Source organism: Protopterus annectens, chromosome 10.part0 (genome assembly GCF_019279795.1).
Source record: "Protopterus annectens isolate FY-2018-M chromosome 10.part0, PAN1.0, whole genome shotgun sequence".
NCBI classification, from domain to species: domain Eukaryota; kingdom Metazoa; phylum Chordata; order Ceratodontiformes; family Protopteridae; genus Protopterus; species Protopterus annectens.
In genome coordinates, this window is record NC_056744.1 from 422643531 (window position 1) to 422665790 (window position 22260).

Here is a 22260-nt window from a genome sequence, read left to right on the forward strand (position 1 = left end):
GTAACTCTGGCCGTGTCATGGGCCAACAACCAAAGTAGTGCTCTATGGGGTGTGAGTAATTCGCGTGTGAGGGATGTGTGTTTAATGGTAAATTCCTCAAAGGCGATACTTGTGTCGTATGCAGAAAAGGTGAACTGGAGGTGTATGAGGGGGCAGCGGGTGAAGTGGAAAGAAACACAACCTCATGTAGAAACAGCTGCAAGACAAGCAGACAGGCCATAGTGTAGAACACAATCCCACAAACATATGAATATGGAAATATGCGAGACAAATGTATACATACGGCACCATCACATACCCACAGATGGGTCCTGATGGAACTGGCCATAACAAATGCAGCACACCTGGATGCATAATAGCCTACCCAGCATACCCTCCACAACACACAACCTGTCACCATACCAGAACGTCCACCAAATCCAGCCATACTTGGTCCACTGGTTTGTTGCAGAAACAGCTACACACAGTGACACCTACGCATATGTAGTAGGTATTGTCACCCTAGGCAGTGTCAGGATTGCAAACCATGTATCCCCTGCAGGTAAAACCCCCTGCACGTTTTCGTGAAGCCACAAAAATCTTCGGTATCTAACTTGTTTTCGTCTTGACCAATTTTTGGGATATCCCTCCCGGGATGACCAACTTGTGTAAATAGTAGAATGGGTATGACAACATGATGTCCAATCCAGTAGATATCTGGACACAAGTCAGAATGTGCAGTGGAGGTCCATGACACTGTCCAGCCCTGAGTGGGCATGCATAACCTACCACCCAGGATAAAATACCTTCCTGTAACGCACGTGTCCAGACACGAATAGGAGGGAGAATATAATGCACACATTTGCAAAGTGGAAAACGGCATGAGGGCAAGGAAGACACTACGTAAACAGGTCAACCCTGATCAAGTGTGAGGGACACTGACTGTGTTCAGTCGTGACTGACCATACCTGTCAACCTGTGTGAGCAAGATATCTGGACAGAGTCGTGAATATAAGTGAGACAAAGGTCCAAACTCAGGGACAATCTGTAAACATATCTCTTAGAAACATAGAATTTGATAGAATAACAGTTTGCACATTGGCATTAATGTCTGGAGTATGAAGTCTGAAACCCAACTGTCTGTCAGCACGTTCCGACTGCAGTCTTTAATGCTGAGCTACTGCTATGCCAGAACACAACAGCGTATTACAGAGGTCCGTGCCAAACCACTCAACTGTCCGGATATTTGCAGAATGACTAGGGTCACCACCTGTCCCACTTTGCGAGTAACAATCTCTCTGTAGGCAGTTATGTCCTGTGAAAAAAATCAAGACATAGCAAATGTCCTGAGAGTTTATTTCCTAATTTACTTTAATAGTCACATAAAACGGTTATTTTATATATGAATCCTCAATATGTTATGTGAAGTAGCATAAGCAATTCAAATGTTACTAGAATAAGCTATTATATGTACAAAAAAAGGTTAAAGTTCAGTACTATGCATGGCTGTAGGTATGTTTTGTCCTGGAAAATCTGACATCTCTACAGAACATGTCCCACTTTGGGCAGTCGAAAAGGTGGCAACCCTAAGAATGACCACAGGTTCACCCCATAGTGTTGGTGTGTGCCTTCGACAATCTGCACCAGTGTGGTAAATAGCTGAGGATTGACGTCAGTAAATAATGAGAAATATCCTGAGTATAAGACTCCACAACCTGCAGAAAAGTCATGCTAATGCAAGACCTAGCATTCTATCAACGTTGTAAGCTTGTAAGAGCAATCGTTAAAATGTGTCCCTAATTGTCCCCCCATTGTGTAGGTTTTGTGCAGTTTTGGTGCTCTAAGATGTATGGTCTGTACATATTTACAGGAACAGCCCTTCACACTTGTGTAATGTACAACCGCATACCTGTAGTCACTTCATGTCCACAAATAACAATCCCCGTATGACTGTATACAGGTAATAGTCAAACGTGAATGGGAACACCCCTCACCAGGGAGTATGGACTGTAACAAACTCACTCATAATATGTAATGCCAACAGAATTAGCTGCTGACAGGTGCCCAAACACCTGTGTCTATAAACACAGGTAAAACTTCAAAATAGGGAGATAAGCCCTGTCCATATGCTTCGTATGACATTTGACCTCAGCCAGGGAAGTTCCATTCACCAGGTGGACAAGCCTAAACCCAGATTACTACATGAACACCCTGACAATCAAAGACCTGTATGTGGCTGGACTATATGCCTTGGTGTTCTGCATACCCTCAGAGTGATTAACAATGCAGCCGGAGTCCACAGCAGTAGGCAATAGGGAATGTGTAATATGTAGTACCGCCTTTTTCCCAGCAGGAGAATGGATGCCTGTGTCGTAGGTGAAGCGGTGAGGCGTATGTTGATGTAGCTAAGTACTATGGGTATGCATATCAATGAGGGAGAGCACCAATAGAATAGTGGTTCCGGTATCCGGCCAACGTGAATGCAGTCCCGGTTGACCTACGACCACTGCACATATAACTTGAAAGTGTAATTAAAGCATTCGTGCAGTACACACATTTAAATATGTAAAGGTGAACGTGTGTTTCGCAGTAGTCCGTAAACTGGAATACAGATATGTAACTGTTACGGTCAGAATGATGAAAGTTCACGGAAGCACAATTATCTATGAAACATATGTAACCCACAATAAGGATATGCAAGTGCGCCAGCGAGTGTGTAATCCGCTCACAGAATAGAAAATGAATGGCGTTTTTCCCACGTTCCATGTACATGGCTCATACCTGTTAAACCCGTAAAGTACGAAACCGGACAAAGCCATGACAACAACTGGTAAAAAAGGGACAATCCCCAGATATTGCCCTAACAAACATAGAAAGTGGATAGAATAACAGGTGTGTCACTAGCATGGATTCTCTGAAGGGTATGAAGTCGTAACCTGAAATGTTTGTCATTATTTACCAACGTCAGTCTTTAATGATATACCACTAACTTGCCAGATAGATACAAGGTTATGAAAAACGGACCACAAATAGGGACAATCCTCAGATATTGCCTAACAAACAGAGAAAGTGGATAGAATAACAGGTGTGTCACTAGCATGGATTCTCTGAAGGGTATGAAGTCGTAACCTGAAATGTTTGTCATTATTTACCAAAGTCAGTCTTTAATGATATGCCACTAACTTGCCAGATAGACACAAGGTTATGAAAAACGGAGCAAAGATAAGAGGCAAACAGCTGTACATGCAGCGGAAATCTGTACAGTTGAAAGGTATGATATGGAGATATATATACACATATATCCACAGACATAATCCAAAGCAAATTACGAGATGAGGAATGTACAGACATATGTATATATGTACAGATATATATATCTATACACACACGATACATGAATAGATATATACACAACAAACATATGTCCCTGTATATATAACACATGTACATAAATAGTGACCTAATATGGATAGACAGACAGACATGCATGAAAGGAGAATACACCGATGGTTTCCAAACCATTTCCCGGAAAGTACCAGTGTGACAGGGTCTGCAAGTTCTACACATTAAGCATGAATATAGGTGTCCTTTGCAGGACCCCAAAAATTGATCCGTACGAAGTGCGAACCATCATTGATGCAAAAGAAGTCACACCTGCAACTACGATATAGCTGTACATGCAACAGTAGCAGGTGCAAGGGTAATAACACATGGGTCGATTGAATGTATGACGTACGAGCTGATATCGGCAGAGTGGGGAGTGCTCGGAAGTGTCCTCACACTTTATTATCACTCACATTAAACATGTCTAGTGGGTACTGTGGAGGTGTGTCAGGTATGGGAATCATGGGAATGCAGAATTGGGCCAAGGTGCTGGTTGGCAAAGATCTATTAGGTACGCCCCATGGGAGTGATCAATATACCTATATGGGTATAGCACACACCTGTATTCACCAAAAAGGTGCAACCCACCCACTGGATATTGTGTAAACCACTGGAGGAAGACGTAGGGACCTATATCAGTGTCATGTAGGTGATTATCATGGATGGACACGCATACGACCAAGATGGTAACCATACCTGCCAGAATGTCAGAATAAGACAGCTGGACTAATGCATAGTACACGACAGACAAATAGGGACTATATTAAATATACCTCAGACAAAGTCAGACCGTTGATAGAATAATTGCATAGTCGGGAATACGAATGTTATGAGAGTTAGTAATCATGAAATAGAAATGTCAGTCATGATTACCTAACCGCACAGTCCATCATGGCTTGCCAGCAATCTATCAGAAAGGCACATTATTATGACAAATGTAACAGAATCATAGGTCAAACCCCAGGGTGTATACCCATAATGTGTACAGGTGAGAGGTATGAAGGTAACCCGTCCTAATGAAATGTACAGAGCTAGTGATACTAGGTGGACAGGTGAGAAGAAAGATGTCAGGACAAATTACAAAACATGTACAATTCATAAGCATGTTTGTCCACAAATGTGAATTACAACATATGGCCTGTGAAAGTCAATGTGGAAGGTTAATAGACTCAAACGACATGTGTCCCTCAGGGTGTCATGCAGTGTCACCGATACAGTGTCCAGTCCACCATACTCGTACGGGAGCTCTGCCACTGATGGAAAGCACAAATACCGGCCTACACATAAGGTACATGATGGAATAAGTAGTGTGGATAAGCACCTGTTGGCCTGTGTGAGGAATATAACCCAGTGGGTGGGTGTGTTCAGCAATAGGAATGTAATGGTAACTGGCCTGTGATGGCGCCATGTATTGTGTGTATTGGTATAACTGTACGAATGTGCAGATGTATGCCTCATATGTGTGGTGTGTTCCTCTCACAATCTGTACCTGCATACCTCTCAACTGTACAGATTTTTGCAGAATGTCCAGATTTTTGCCTCATATATTTGTACATTTTTCATAAAATTGTGTTTTTCTGGCAAATTAGTGCAAATCATTAAAGACTGAAGTTAGAAAATAATGAGAGACATTTGAGTTTCAGACTTCATACCCTTCAGAAAATACACGCTAATGCAAAACCTGTTATTCTATCAATTTTTAAGTTTGTAAGTACAATATTTAAAAATTGGCCCTACTTTTGGGCTTTTGCCCCACTTTTAGTTATGGCTTTGTCCAGATTTCCTGCTGTTGGAGGTTGAGAGGTATGTGTACCTGTCTGCCAAATACCTGAGAACTGACATCATTAAATAATGATAAACATATGTGTTTAAGACCCCAAATCCCTCAGAAAGGGCATACTAATGCAAAACCTATAATACTGCCAACTATCTATGTTTGTAAGAAAAATATGTAGAATCTGCCCCTATCTGTCCCCCCATCATGTTAGGCTTTGTACAGATGTTTTGCACTAGGAGGTTGATAGGTATGATCAGAAACAGATACATGTCTGAGGAAACAGCATTATCGACCGCAAGATAACGCAGAAGGTATGAAAAGCGCTGCAGTAGGAAGTTCATCCGCAGGTATGTGCTGACATGTCAAATGACACAGCAGTCTACAGGAAGTACCTATAGGGTGTCACCTTTACCAGTGATGACAGTGGGACATACCCACAGCCATGCATACACCACAAATAGACATAGAACCCAGCAAAGCCTAGGCCATGATACACAACGCCCGCAGGTTAGTGCAAGACCGCCCGTAACACGATCATGGCACGGACAATGTTGGGATTTGCAACATACCCCATTTGTATGTGTAAGCTATGCAAATGATGTAATTATAGGGTTGCCATCCTTCCAAATGGCCAAAGTGGGACATTTGTGCTACAAGCATCAGATTTTGCAGGGCAAAACATACCCACGGCCAGTACAAAGGACAGAACTTCAGTTGTTTGCCTGAATAAAAGTTTATTCTTGTAGCATTTTTGTTCCTTATTCTGTTTTGTATAACATGTAGGTGTTTCAGATACAGAATAACTGTTTTATGCAACTATTACATACAATATAAAAAAATACTTTTGTCCTAAAATCTCAGGACATTTGCCATTTTCTCACAATATTTTGCAGGACACAACTGCCCAAAGAGGGACTGTCCCTCGCAAAGTGGGACAGGTGGTAACCCTACATAACTACGCGATACATGAAACAGTAAGCTGTCTGTGCAAGAGCAGAGTTATGTGCAGAAATGTACCCGAATGTTATGCGATGAACGTTTTGCACGTTGCTAAACAGAGCAATGACAGCTGCAAATACAGTATGAATACAGTTGAAGAAGCATGCCAATGTCCAAGTCCAAGGCCAGTGGCGGCATTGTCCATTGGATATCAATGAACCAGTAGTTGCCTTCCCCCGATCCCTGGTGTGGAAGCATAGCGCAGCGCCACAAGAATGCACTGTGCTTCAACACAAGACATATGGATAATATACATACAAAATGTAGGTTTAGTTAGATGTTAGTACGCCATGCAGATGAATGGCAAGCCGGAGACAACATGGCTACTGCGTACTGGTACCTATGTGTGGAAGCGCTCTGTCAGAGATGTAACGAAGCATTTGTAGGCAATGTGAGGCAAGTGAGGCTGAGGATAGTGAATCACAACATGTCATGCCATATGGGCCAAGCCTCTACAGTGTAGTGTAGGTTAAGGGGACTATTAGATTAGAAGATAGGTGACAACAGGAGTGTGTATGTACAAAACACTGTAACCTCACCGGAGCAGTGTCACATGTGTGCTGTCAGTACTCAGTGGAAGAGGCGTGTTATGAGCTATCCCAGGGAATGTCAGGAGACTGACGGCGTACGCCATGGATACCACTGATGTGACATGCAAACCTGCCCACAGTGTGTCTGCGCCCATGTGCGCCAGTAAGCCCGAGTAAGTATGCGTGCACGCATGTTAGCCCGTGTGCGCGTGTGGAAGAACGAGTAAGCTAGTGTAAGAATGGTGAAGCCCGTGTAATGTTGTGTATGCATTTGTAAGCAGGTATACATGTGTACTACACACATCACACACGTACTGCACACACAGACACACATGCTGCCAATACTACACACATCAGTGAAATGGCACATGGATGGAGACTACATCATCAGAGGTAACAGTGCTGTAAACTATGCTACAGTGATGGTCATAGCTGCAATGCATCATGCCTGCTGAAGTACACCTGGAAGTAACACACTGTGTGTTAACAGCATGCTAACATCAATACAGAGGAATAAAGCCACTGTGTGCAGCAGCACCAGGTTAGTCAGATCCTGCATCAATGTTACACATCACAAGTGGTGGCACAGGTGACATCATATGCACAGGGTGTGGTGTTAACATGTCCAGAGCTGTCATAGAGCCATCCAATGTACATGTAGGTGTGTGTGTGTGAGGGACAATGGTTATTGAATGGCCCAATGGTGGTGCAATGGGTGTGTGTATGTGATAGCCGTAGCTGTTTGTGGTAAGTGTGTGTGTCTGCATATACACAGGTACAGCATGTGTCAGCCATATACAGGAGGGTGTGGGACAGTCACAGACCGTACATGCCAGGCTGTAGAGATCCCCATTACTGGCCATGGACACCCCTCCATGCATCCAACACAACCCAGACCTGCACCTGTCAATTTCTACACATACAGTCCTGGGATCTGTACCACAACCTGTGGATAAACGTGTGTCTGTAATGTTAACCTGGGGTGCATAGACTTGACAGTTACTACAGACGGATATGAGCCATACTCACACTTCAATGTAATAACCACTGTTGACTGTTTCAGAGATCTGCATACGACCACTCAAAGATGCTGCACTAACATTGTTTCCAATGCCCGTGTAATACCCAGCAACACAATAACCAGTCACTACACATGTATAACCCACGATCACTACAGCACACAGTATGTGCACTATCACAGAGCCATAGCAGATGTACATCCATCCAAGGTGTTCACGTACAGACAATGCAGCACAGTCAAGAGTGATAATCCCAACATACATATCTATATACAATTTATATATATATATATATATATATATATATATATATATATATATATATATATAGCTATATACATACATATCTCTCTCTCTCTATATATATATATATATATATATATATATACACACACATATATATATATATATATATATGTAGATAGATACATATACACACACACACACACGTGGCAGGGTTGGGAGCAGAACATAAACGTAAGCACTGTACCACACGACAGCATTACGCAGTTACAAAACGCACTACCGTGATCAGTGGATCACATGATTCACACAGGCACACGTCTAACCTGCAGACAGCAGCATCAAAGACAAAGACGCCGCATGGATGTTATGGAGAGTGAATACTGTCAAAGCAATGCACTGTTGTCATGCAGCTGGAAACACACACACACACACATACACACACACACACTTGGCAGGGCTGGGAGTCGAACATACACCTAACTACCCTAACACACTACAGCATGATGCATTTACAGAATGCGCTACCGACATTACTAGGCACAGCAGTAACAGAGGCAGACATTTAGGTGCGTGTCATCATCCGCAAAGGCAAAGACATCGGTAGCAAACTGCTGTGGTGTGCGACATCTAAAAGCAAGACTGAGTCCCCAGGTGGATGGGTGCATGTGCGCAAACACACACACACACACACACACACACACACACACACTTGGCAGGGCTGGGAGTCGAACATACACCTAACTATCCTAACACACTACAGCATAACGCATTTACAGAACACGCTACCGAGATTACTGAACACAGCACTCCCAGAGGCATACTTCTAGGTGGGTGACCTCATCCGCAAAGGCAAAGACGTCGGTAGCAAACTGCTGTGGTGTGCAGCGTCTAAAAGCAAGACTGAGTCCCCAGGCGGATGGGAGCATGCGCGCAAACACACACACACACTCACACACACACACACACTTGGTAGGGCTGGGAGTCGAACATACACCTAACTACCCTAACACACTACAGCATGACGCATTTACAGAATGCGCTACCGAGATTACTGAACACAGCACTCCCAGAGGCATACTTCTAGGTGGGTGACATCATCCGCAAAGGCAAAGACGTCGGTAGCAAACTGCTGTGGTGTGCGGCGTCTAAAAGCAAGACTGAGTCCCCAGGCAGATGGGAGCATGCACGCAGACACACACATACACATACACACACGCACACACACACACACACACACACACACACACACACACACACACACACACACACACACACACACTTGGCAGGGCTGGGAGTCGAACATACACCTAACTACCCTAACACACTACAGCATGATGCATTTACAGAATGCGCTACCGAGATTACTGAGCACAGCACTCCCAGAGGCATACTTCTAGGTGGGTGACATCATCCGCAAAGGCAAAGATGTCGGTAGCAAACTGCTGTGGTGTGCGGTGTCTAAAAGCAAGACTGAGTCCCCAGGTGGATGGGAGCATGCACGCAAACACACACACACACACACACACACACACACACACACACACACACACACACACACTTGGCAGGGCTGGAAGTTGAACATACACCTAACTACCCTAACACACTACAGCATGATGCATTTACCGAACGCGCTACCAAGATTACTGAACACAGCACTCCCAGAGGCATACTTCTAGGTGGGTGACATCATCCGCAAAGACAAGCACGCCGATAGGGAATGTATAGAGAGTGAGCAGTCTGAAAGCATATTACTGTCCCAAGGTAGACATAGACAAACACACGGCAGTGGTGTGATCGGGGCAACCAAATATCTACGGAGCACTACAACAACACTACATAGATACGGGACACGCCACAGACAGTACACCCTTCAAGACAGCAACCAGTGCGTTCAATGTAGGCATCCATCATGACATTGAAAATGGACACCTGTTGCCTAGATGACCACCATCGCTATACAGGATGTCAATGGCCATGCCCACATGCTTAGTATCACACATCTGTTTGGAAAGTACTGTGTGTCCATCTACACAATGGCGTACTGGGCATGCTCACACACTTACCAGTTGCAAAGGGGCATCTTGCATGCATGCACATGGATTCTAAACATGGAAGGGCACAGTTTGGAATGTACTGTGTGTCCATCTACACAACGGCGTACTGGGCATGCTCACACAGCAGTTGCAAAGGGCCATCTTGCATGCATGCACACGGATTCTAAACACAGAAGAGTGCAGTTTGGAATGTACTGTGTGTCCATCTACACAATGGCATACTGGCATGCTCACACACTTAGCAGTTGCAAAGGGAAGTCTTGCATGCATGAACATGGATTCTAAAGATGGAAGGGCACAGTTTGGAATGTACTGTGTGTCCATCTACACAACGGCGTACTGGGCATGCTCACACACTTAGCAGTTACAAAGGGCCGTCTTGCATGCACACGGATTCTAAACACAGAAGGGCACAGTATGGTATTACTGTCCCCACGTACATGAAGGCCATTCACATGTATTGACCAGTACACACTCAGCAGCTATCACAGATGTCTCAGGTGCATATCACAGAGGTACACACCACAATCTACAATGTAGCCCTCTGACATCACCATGTCATTGGACCAGCAATACACAGCCATACATTAACACAACACCGTGTGACTCATGACCAGTGCACTGTACATAAGTCTACAGCAACTGTGCAGACTACACATGTACTGACAGGGTTCCATCATGTGTTATGCATTGCAATGCTACCACTGTACATAACCAGGTCAGCTCTACACATACCAGGGGCCCTGGGTCTTACACAGCTGTGACAGATGACTGTCGCTGTACACCAATGAACACACATGTTAGGCTATGTCATACATGTAATTGCAGTGGATATGTGCATGGACCACACACATGACACATATGTACATAGCATAGCTTTTGCTGTCCTCTGTGCAGACAAGTGGCTACAGCAATCATACACACACAAATGGAAGGTGGGTCCATGGCTGTTGAATGCTAACAGTACATGAGGCAGCAATGTTGACTGAGGACACATTCCCTCTTTACTAGTTACCCATGACACCCATCATATCATACAACAGTCCATGTGTTATGTATGTCAACACACATGTCCAGCAATTGCAATGCATACAAACATGGCTACATGACAGGCATGTAGGACCAACACACATGTACAATCTGTAGTGTGCATGCAGCTACCATGCATGTGCAGTAGCTGATGTAAGTAACTAATCTGTGCCTGACTACAACATGCAGTTGCAATGCAGCCCCATCATTGACACCTGTATATGGTGACATACTGACAGTACAGTAGGATGTACAGCAGGTATGGATGGATGTGTGTACATAAAGTGGTGATCCACCTGTGTAGATGGATGTTTGCCGGGGATGGCTCACAGGTGTGTCACACGCCATCCTACCATTACATGTGCAAACAGTACGCTATGTTACCGTTACTTGACGGTGGAGACATAAAACCTACACAGCGGTCAGGTGTCACCGACAGTACGTCACTTGACACCTGTAACACTTACATCCTCCCATGTGCATATAGCAGCACAATTGCCGAAGGTAGCGTTGGTACACATAATGCAGCCAATACTGCTGCATGTCTGTCAGACGTATCATCATATAGCAGGTGTATCATTCACAGTACTGCCATGTGTGTTTGCTTGTGTGACCATATATGTCACATATGGTGAGGAATACATCCCAATTGTTACACACCCCTGTACACTGTTGTAGAGATCTGTACATACTGCAGTGTGGAAAGCATGACATAGGCAGGTGTGGTGTGTGTATCACACACATCAGCTATCCACATGTGTATGACATTTGTGGTCTCCACACTGTGTGGGTGTATGTAGGTATGTATGGCTGTCTGGTGCATGGAGTGAGGGTGTATGCTACCATACAGAACACACAGGATCCCTAACCCCTCATGGTGATGCAGTCCACAACCCTGTTGATGCCATTGGTCTCAGCCGCACTGGCTACCTGTACATGTTCTTTCTCTGTGCCGCGTCGTGTGGGTTCACAGTACTGTGACGGTGATGACCATATAGACAAGGGTCCTCACCTCTACACTATGGGGTGTGTGTTATAGTGTTGTTGACCCCGTGAGTGTGAGCATGTTCCTGTAATGTGACAGGGTATTACTGCTACACAGTGAGGCCTCATGCTATCAAGTGGCCTCTAACATTATCATTGGCCAGACCGCTGTGTACAACCCCTGCACCATGTCAACATACCTGTGATGTGACCTGGTATGGATGTCACGTCTCTAGCCTCTGTAGCCTATTAAACTGCCCACATGCTTCTAGATCAGTATATGTGTGGACATCTGTGTTATGTTAGACTTTCCAACAGTCAGGCTGAGGCTACGTATAGCATGCTGATATTGCCATATGTGCCTGTGAGTACTCCACAGTTACACATGGGAGACTGCAAACAGTGCTACCTGTAGGCACATGCAAGTAGACCATAAGGAGGGAACCAAGGCATCATTACCAACATGCTGTTACTGTTGTTGCCGAGACACATACTGTGAATATATAACAATGCATGCTAAACCTGTACTACATGGTATGTCTGGTGCGTATCAACAGTACACAACTAATGTAATATACACGTCTCTCACTATTCACACACAACTAATGTAATATACACTTCTCTCACTATTCTAACACAACTAATGTAATAGACACTTCTCACTATTCTGTTCACCCTGTGCATCAGACCATTTGAGCATGTCCCTGCACCAATGGTGTGGATGACAGGGATGCGGCACAGGCTTTGTCATATGCACAGGGTGATAATGTTTGCCAGGGGCATAGGCTGCACCAATGGATGACATCTTGTGTGTGGGTAAGGGCCAGTGATATCATTGGACATGTCTTTTCAGTATGCATGTGGGTGTTGTGGTGCCCTACAGATGTCTTTGCTGTGTGCGTGTATGTGTGCACACAGTTCTGCCATTTGTGAGGCCTACATGGGGTATTATTGACAGCACCAGATTGTACAGACTACATTGTACAGCTCACTGTGTCCGGCCATGGCCACGTGACCTGTGCCTGCCAGGGGTTGGACGGGCACTACCAGGCGGAGGTACAGCTTGGCTACTGTCCGACGACACATGTCCACTAGAACCGTGTCCCCGCTGTGAATGTCCAGGGCCACGTCCACATGGCCTGCTGTGTCCTGGTGTGGACAGCGCAGCACCAGCTGCACTGCTACTGCTACCAGCACTATGGGAGTGGGCATGTGAGGTGGCACGCTCACGTTGACCTGCACTAGGTGGTGTAGCTGGCCTACGTCCACGTGGCCTATGCCTCACTCCTACCAGATGTTCCAGCACAGACAGCTCATGCTCGTGGATTGCCATGCCACGGTCAAGGATTCTGACCATGTCACCCAATCACTTGTCCAGAACATCAGCAATCTGCTGTTGAGCATTTGCCAATGCCTGGATGTTGTCATTTAGGGTACAGATAGCAGCCCTCTACAGTCTCTGCCCTTCTCTGTTCTGCCGTTCAGCACGTGCCTGTGTCGCCATTACAGTCTGGAACATGCATCTGGTGATACCAGCTGCTGCACTCTGTCCTGCAGGTGCATGTCTGCCAGAGGTCCTCCTACGAGCAGCACCGGCCACATGCCTGTGTGGCACATCTGCAGTCATTACACTGACACCATGATGTGTAGACACACCTTCTGTAGCCACCACACATTCCTGTCCCACGCTAACAGATGCTGACTGTCCTTCCTCTATGGCCACTGGTGATGCGGTATGTGTTGGCAGCAGAATTGTGTGCGGGGAAGAGGGGGACATAGCTGGGATGGCAACCGTTGGCACAGATTCAGCCCCTGACAACCCTGCCTGTACCTCATGCATATGTTCATCACTGCTAGTATCTGTGGGGACACTAACATCAGATGGACCGCAGGAGGGTAATGCACCTACATCACCTGTGAATGCAAAGAAAGACTCTAAATTACAATAGACACACAGACACACACACACAGACACACACACAGACACACACACACACACACACACACACACACACACACACACACACACACACACACAGACATACACACACACAGACACACCATGCATGTGATTTGACAGATGGCATGCAGCATGCCTGTGATACGGCAGAGTGCATGCAGCTCAGACATTAATAGTGTTAGTAAGCATACCTCCCTGGGGTGCACACTACAGCAAGCAGGTGTCATATCAGTAGCCATGCAGTTCACACAATCATGGTAGTATGCATGCATCCCCGTGATACACCATGTGGACCAGAACAGGATAACAATACACATGGCTGATGTGACCTTGACATGTAATCTGCTGATGTGTGCATTAACATGCATACATGTCTGACACAATGGTGTCCTGACACATGTACAGCATTGTAATGGGCATCACATTGCGGTGTTGTCTGTATGCCCTACAGATAGAATCATGTTCAGCAAATGTGCATGAGCATGGAAGGGTAGTGTGTGCCATCTAGATTGCTATACAGTGTGAAGTACAGACACTGTGCCATTGCATGGCATCATGAGGCATCTATATTGCTGTACAATGCATAATATGTACACATTGCATAGCCATAACTGCATGCATACCCATGACATAACTGTGGATTGTGACCCACGTTGCTGAGGTGTATACACACCAAATCATGCTGTGTCAAGTGACAGGTCAGTGGAGGACCTACAGATGACACCCCTGCACAACAACTACAGGGTCTTAGCTGCCTGGCAACCATGTTCACACATAGTGGACATGTCAATTCACCATTTCCCACATGACATTGATGTACCATACACACAAGGTGCACAGCTAACGGTGATGTCCTACAGCAGCAAGGGAAATGTACAATATCTGTTGCCTGTCATGCTATGACACAGTCATGATGTTCAACGATCTTATATGGTAGACATCAGTGACACCTCCACTAGCTGTACACAGGCTTTTAGGATGTCCAGTGTACCACATCAACTGTATAATCAGTCAACTAAGGCTATAATTGGACCATGTGTGGACAATGTGCAATAGGGTGTGTACACATCACATCTACTGTGTGGCTACGTGTCTCTGGCCATCCCCCATGGCCATGTGTGCACATGTGTTGACCAAATGTGTGTGATGGCCATCTCATGTGTCTGTGTTGTCCCATATGACATACACCCATAGATGTCAGATATGTCACCATCCACAGGGCTATGCAGACAATGGGTTGTATGTTTGGTATGTGGGGTATGGGTCATGGGATAGTGTGACAATATTGCAGCCAGAACACTACGTGTCTGGGACATGTCAGATGGCAAATCACAATGTGTGCACCCAATGCAGGGGCATATAACACAATGGTGACACCTGTGGGCTGCCCATATCACAGCTCACTGTGTGGTACTGTTTGCATACCACACATGCTGTTCCACTGCATACTACATATGCCTCCATTGTAAAACACTTCCACTGTTGTATGCACAGCTGACCACACATGTAGCAATGACAACTACTGTGGTTTCAAGTCGGTGTATCATTTCATTTGTATATATTGCACATGGGTGGCCTGTGTGAATGATGGGTTATGCAACCTGTATATCATGACTGGAACAAACATCAAGTGTGCAACTGTTAACTGGCCACATGGCAAATAGATCTATGCTTTAACATGCCTGATACTGATGACAGTCTCACCTGCAATGGACTCATGTCTGTGCGGCATGCCAGAGGTACCTGTATAGGGGTGACACAGCAGTATGAACATTATCCCTGACTGTCTGACAGCCACAGGGTGCACTGTGCATGTTAACACATTCACCTGTATAATAGCATATAGTATGCACATGTGTGCATACACAGGGTAGCATACTGTAGTATGCAGCATGTGTCCACATACCTTGCATATGTTGTTACTTTACATAATGTACAGTGACACATGCAACTAAATGGGATATAATAGCCATATGTGCAGTACTGACTTACCAGGCAACTCCAGGCTCATTGGTTGGGAGACACCCACCTCCACGATGGCAGCTAGTGTGTGTGGATGCTGTTCTGAGGGTGTCCCCAGACTGGCCAGTAGCTCCTCAGTGTGTGTGAGAGAAGGCTGGGTTGGTAGCCCACCACCTGTTCCACCTTGTTCCCTGGTAATTGCAGTGGCATGCTGTTTTGCATGTTGTATCAAGTCCATGCAGTGTCTGCGCACCTGCTGGTATGTGCGGTTATGGTCACCCACATCATTCACCCTCCTGCGTAGATCCTGCCACAGGTCGTCCCACTGCTGGGCATGCTGTGGCACATGGCTGAGCAACATCTCATAGTTTTCATGGAGGTACGGGATGAGGACATCATCCTCCTGGCAGCTGTACACTGGAAGGCGTGTATGAGGAATTATCTGTAAGACATAATGATGGTGACAGGTCACAGTTTCAGAGAAGTACAGAGATACTGCTGCACATACATTTCTATGACGTCTAGTACATCTGCACAGTAATCTTTGCAAATCATCATGACACTGACACAACTGACGTGTTTGTGTCACACACATGTAACACCTGTTATGCATTGGATATAATCACCATATATGTGTGTCACCTCATTACAGCGTTCATACTCCATGTGAATGCTGTCTTGATGTGGGCATGTCTATTTGCCTGCACTGGTGTTCTTACCTATCTGCACATGCCTGGATGTGTCCACGGTACTGCTGTTGACCTTGATGCTGTGTATATGTCACATATCAACACAGACACAGCCTTAATGGACTTGAGCAGTGACAATGCACACATACACATGAACACCTGTACATGTATGTGTTTTGCCATATACATCTACACAGCACTGTACAGCTGTTCAACATCCTGCCACGGATCACCTGTGTTGCACATGTGATAGACATGGGACAATGGCTATTTGGACGTCATTTGCAGGGATGGTTATCAACCATAGCATGTACGCACAAGGTTTCCCAGCTGTAACAGACAGCCAGTATGCCAACCCGAGGTGCATCAGTGCCGCATTACTGATCCGGACAGTTGATACAACATCTACCATGTGGCCATCACACCATGTATGACTGGGAAGACATGTGCAGCTTTGATGGACAGGGTTGCATGGTTTGGCGGGAGTATGTCACATGTATGGCACAGGGATCTGTCCAGCATGTGGCGATCCTAGTTTTAGGACGGTGGCTGTCCATGATGTATGTCTTACAGATCAGGATATGGACATGTAGCATGTCCAACATCATGGTGTAGCAAATGTCTTTATGCAAGGTAGACAGCATGCTGCATAGTGGAGGTGAGGATTGTGAAGGCTGGTATCGCCCATCCACACATGGCCATTACCCCTTAATGGTGATATGTGATCCAATATTGGTCACCCCAGTGCTGTATATGCCTATCCAATGATCTCCATGCTCATGGATGGCACCCTGTCATGACAAGGGTACCTCGTATGACTACCCAAGGGGCCTGGAGACGTCACCAAGGTAGGGAGGTGTACTGCACAGCACCATCCCTTACACAGTGTCCATAATGTTGACCACAGCCTAGGTGGTAGTTAATGGGTACAGGGATGTTCACCTAGCAGTGACAATGCTGATATCATCCATCAGAATGTGCACATATGTCACACACCTCACCCACACAGCCCATTCTGTATGTTGTTCACAACACTAACACAGCTATTCCTTACAGGTCATGGCCATTCACATCCTTACATACACAGATGCCTAACATTTGTCTGTGTGGTATGGGCTACAATGAGGGTGGAGTACAACACATTAACCCTATTCTACTGTAGCTGGCACTGGTGTGATATGCACGTCACTCTGGCACCTTTTGTTGTTGTGAGTCTGTCAACAGGCACTGGTAGAACACTCCTGTGACATACAAAGGTATTTGTAATCAAACATCTGTACTGTCTTGTACATCTGTACTGCTAACATCTACAGTGATAATGGCTCATGGACATGCACACCATACTCAGCAGGTGCCACCCATTATGACTGTCGTCACCACTTGTGGGTTGATATTATCCAACACCCTATCTGTATTGTATGGTCATGCTAGGCACTTGTTCAGAACTTGAGCATGTCATGAGCTACTGATTGATATAGCACCCATTCCACACCATTTCCCACAGGTACACTGGCTGTCCTAAAATTTCCAGCTTGCTTATGGTACAACAGCTGTTGTACACACGTAACGCACATATCATGTGAGACATGGTTGTATATACAGGCATGTCCGACTGTCACGTACCAGTGCTATTGCCTGTCTATATGATGGATATGTCATACATGTGGCAATAGAGCAATTGTCTCATGTACACATTCAATGCTCTCCTCCCAACATACAACACTACAGCCTGTGGGGGATGCACTTATGCAGCCCTGCTGGGGGTAATGCTGTCACCAACCCTGGTTGCACCTGACAGTCATGTGGGGATGTGTAACATTCGCAACACACCCCACTCATCACATACTCTCACATGATCTCCACCACAGGCCACACATATGAGGACAACTTGTGCAGTACCTCTCCATACTCTGTGTAGGCACCAGAGGCAACCCCCATCATGGAACACAAAATTACCAACTTATAGCCCACAGACTCATGCATGCCCATCACATACAGCCAATAGGGTGTTATAACATACACAACACACCAGTCATAGGTGAGTCTGTAGGTGGTCACACTGCAGCTCCACACAGCAGGCTACACAAGGCGATAGTCGCTTACATCTTGTTGTCGGGTAACTGGTTCTGCAACATAACCTATGCACCCATGCCACACCTCACCAGGTATGATGTGACTGTCGTTCTCCATGTTAGTGTGACTGCCCTGAGATGCCACTTCACAGACTATGTGTGCAGGGACATGCAATAGCTCACCAGTGTTGTAGCCCTGAAGGTGTGGGCCTAGCTCTGGGGAGCATTATGCATTCATCCGGACCCGATACCACTGTACAACGACTGACTGTGTCACTTCAACAGTTGACTATGCTTCTGCTGTTATTCCACAGGCATCTGGTATCTGTCCATTTGACTAACCTGGTCAAACACAATGCTTTGGCACAGATGACCTGCACCTGTCAGCCCTAGGAGTACAGATCACATGTAAGGCTCTTGCTGCTTCTATACTGCCTGTCTTGCACAGTTTCCAATAACAGTCACCGGCAGAACGGGAACTGGCAAGCAGGACATGGGGTCATGTGACACATTGCTTGCATCTTCCTCTGTGACGCACGCAGGCAAGGCACACCTTATAATGCACCACTCCAATATCTCTGCAGTGACTGGGACCTGCCTCTAGGCTCTGCAGAGCACACCTGCAATGACAGGTTATAGACAGACCATACCTTTCAGGCACATACCTGGACCGGCACACCCACAGCTGGGTGTTCCCATATCCCACTATGTTGTACACACATCCTGGCTAGTTACTTAGCACAATGCATCAGAGGTGCTCCACGTGCAACTAACTGTGTCTGGAACTGCTATACACATTGTAACAAGCTACAGATTCAACAACATACCCCACGGTTACCACACCTCATTTGTTGGTGTACTGGACAGTAGGGCTCAGACAGCTACTACTGATGTGTGACTGACACTACCACACACTTGACTGGGATAGCCACTCATGTACTGACACATCCATGAGTCTTAACCTCCACTCGGCTGGATCAACCCATACACACCACCTCCAAGACCATCATTAACCTTGACATGAACACTACCAACATGTGACTGGTGTTCCACACCTGGGGTTATCTCCTCATTGGTGGATTCCAAACATATGCTAATCAACCTTGTTAGCCACATCCCGGCACCACACCCTTCACGGCATACACAGTACATGAGTACTACAACACCTACTGCAGACGTCTTATGACAGCGGTTGTTAACGTCATGACACCCGTGCAGATGGACAATGCACTTACAAATGCTGAAACATACCCCAGTGCACTTCATTAGCACATACACAACTGCATGGATCATGCTATTCCACACAGAGCCATGATGCTACACACCAGATAACAGACACCACTCTGGTGGTCAAGTTCCATGGACATAATGTACAACAACAGGTGGAGACTGTTACACAGTGGTGTACAATCCCATGGGTGGAGTAGCTCACTGGTCAGCTTTGGTAGGGCCACGGGATCCCTCATCACATACTCCAAGACTAGCTACGTAAACATTACTGCGACACTTTTCCGGGGTGTACCACAAGGCATTATGGTGGTATGTCAGTAGTCGTTGGCAACACCCACATCTGCTCTCACATACAACAGTCACTCAGGAACACTACAGACCCAGGTGATGTTGGCAACATGCTGGCGGATGGATTCAATGCTAACATTACACCCTCTCACTCACTACAGGACCACAATCCATGCAGGAACATTGCGGTGTCCCTGCAGTCACACCTACACAGTACTAACCTGCACTCTATATGTCCTGGGACACTGGCCCCATGTCACCTTCCAAAGTCCCAGGCTGTGATGTCCACAAACCTCTGGATGACATGTCTCCCCACTAGGCCACCATATTCAGTAATAGCCTTGTATCAGACATTGTGGCCCCTGAATGGCACACAGCAACATTTATCACACTCCACACTGCATGAGTGGGACTATAGTCCTACACACCTGACTGGACTGTTCTGCACGGCTATAGGGCACATCATCAAGGACGTCATTCACAGAGACATTGTTGGGCTCCGGTCCTTTGATGCCACCCGGGTTTTTTCTCCTACCCTTATTCCTACTGTGTTAAATAATGGTCTAACAATGTTTCCCACCCTCTGAAGAAGTTCACGTGGAATAAAGTGAATGAAAGCGCTAACTTTGGTGTCCATATTTTTCTAAGCACATTCGATTTTACCATCTGGGTCTTCGCTTATTTTGTTCTTATACTTGTTGGCTTTGCAGTTGCCCACCCCTTGTGTAAATTTGATCTGGGACACTCCTCCCAGTCTAGTGTCAATAGCTCATTCCACCTAATACAGAGAGAACAACTTCTGCCCCTCCTTTCTCCCTTTCCACTTTACTAAAAAAAAGTGGCTAAAATCTCCTTGTTTTCTGATTGCATGTTCTTCTCAGCTGATAGTGTGCTAGCTTGCACTGCACTTGAACTGCTTTTAGTGCTGTTTCAGCTGCTTTTCTGTAAAATAAATTCTAAGCTTGTTTCCTGCCTTTCCTTTAACTAGTCTAGTCCAGATACAGGTTTGCTGTATCCAGGACTGTTTGTAAACTTCTGAGCCTCCCAAGCCTTTCTGTGTTGGAGGGAAGCCTTCTAGCTTATCAGTGGGAGTGGTAAGCACTAGGTAGCCTATCTACCACAAGAGAAGTGGTTGCTATCCCAGAAATTGTAGTTTATTGGCAGTTTGGGTAGTTTTTCTATCTCTTTCAACTTTCTGGTTTAAAAGTCCACATTTGCACTTGTTTCCCATATTTCCTGTAACTAGTCTAGTCTAGATACAGCTTCACTGTATCCAGGACTGTTTGTAAGCTTCTGAGCCCCCCAATCCTTTCTGTGTTGAGGGAAGCTTTCTAGCTTATGAATGGGAGTGCTAAGCATTAGGTAGCCTATCTACCACAAGAGAAGTGGTTTCTGGTCCAGAAATTGTAGTTTATTGGTCGTCTGGGCAGTTTTTTCCATCTCTTTCAACTTTCTGGTTCAGAAGCCACATTTGCACTTATTTCCCACCTTTCCTGTAACTAGTCTTGCACAGCTACAGATTTGCTGTAGTCAGGACTGTTTTTAGGCTTCTGAGTGGTGCCAAAGTCTACTGTTCAATTTTTCCCTTCAATCTGCTAGTTCTCTTCTCTCCTGTACTTTTACTAGCTTACTAGTCTAGCACTTTACCAGATTTCTTGCAGCAATTATTCTAGCACATGAAAGTGCTACCAGCACTAAACATTCTACAAGGAAACAGCTCTAGTACTTATTATTAATGCTCACCCCTCCAGGCATGTCTAAAGGTCAGTTACCTCTGCATTCTCCTATCAACTTGGTGAACCTTGGCATCCTGAGACAATGTAGCAACTGCCTCATGTACAGTGACAATCCTCTCCTCTTACCTCCCAGCACTCAGACTTGTGAGAGATGCACAAATATATACAAATTGGAAGCCATGTACTCTCCAGCCAAGACCGGAATAGCTGGTCAAGAGGAGAAGGTGAACACTTGCACCATACCATATGGAACCCATACCCCACCAGAACACTCATCAGCACTGCCTTCACATAAAAACACAAACCACACACCCACCTTTAT